Genomic DNA, 835 nt, shown 5'->3' on the forward strand with positions numbered 1-835 from the left:
GGCGATGGGTGATTGTTGATAATGTTAACCACCTCTATTTTCTCTAGTATACCAGATGAAAATTATGGTGACTAGTTCAGCTGGCTTTCGTAAGGCTTTTCACGATTATATGAAACAAACAAGCATTTTTCTAGTGTTGCATTTTGTAGGCATAAATGAAGGTGCTTAATTGAAAGAATTTGGATCTGTTAGAAACACCATATGAAACTAATACTACCATGCAGCTAAAGCTGTCTTTCAACTCAATATGCAAGCCACCTTCTCGGGATTGAATTCGCATTTTTATTTTCGCCAACTATGGAAACCAGACGTATTAGGCGTCGAGACCGTGTTAAACTTCCTATTTGTTAACATTCTCTCTTTCATGAAGAATGTTTCTCTGTTAAAGTTGCTTCTTTATTATGTTACTTATAATTGCATTCTTCTCAATGAAACATTTCTTAAGCCTTCACAAGCTGCTAAGCTGTGTTGTTACCATTTTCTTCACTATGCTCATCCTTCTGGTATTGGCAGAGGTGGTGTTACTATTTGTTGTGGGGTTTGCCTTCCTTTCCGTATTGATATCTTACTCCCTAATGATTTTCCCGAACATCTTCTCGTCACCATGTACGTCCCTGCTAGCATTATTACATTGGTCACCATATACATTCGTCCTGGTCATCCTCTGCCTTGTAGATTATTTTGTACGTTGGATCGACTTTTTTACAGTTATATAATTCTTGCTGACCTTAACCTCCATAGCCATTCTGCTTCAGAGTTATCTCACTTTCACTCTGTACTATGTGGCATTTCTTACTCCCTCTTACCCCTCCCTTCTTGGAGTCGCCCTATTTAC

The sequence above is a fragment of the Limulus polyphemus genome, unplaced genomic scaffold (assembly GCF_000517525.1).
Source record: "Limulus polyphemus unplaced genomic scaffold, Limulus_polyphemus-2.1.2 Scaffold536, whole genome shotgun sequence".
In the NCBI taxonomy this organism is placed as follows: Eukaryota; Metazoa; Arthropoda; class Merostomata; order Xiphosura; family Limulidae; genus Limulus; species Limulus polyphemus.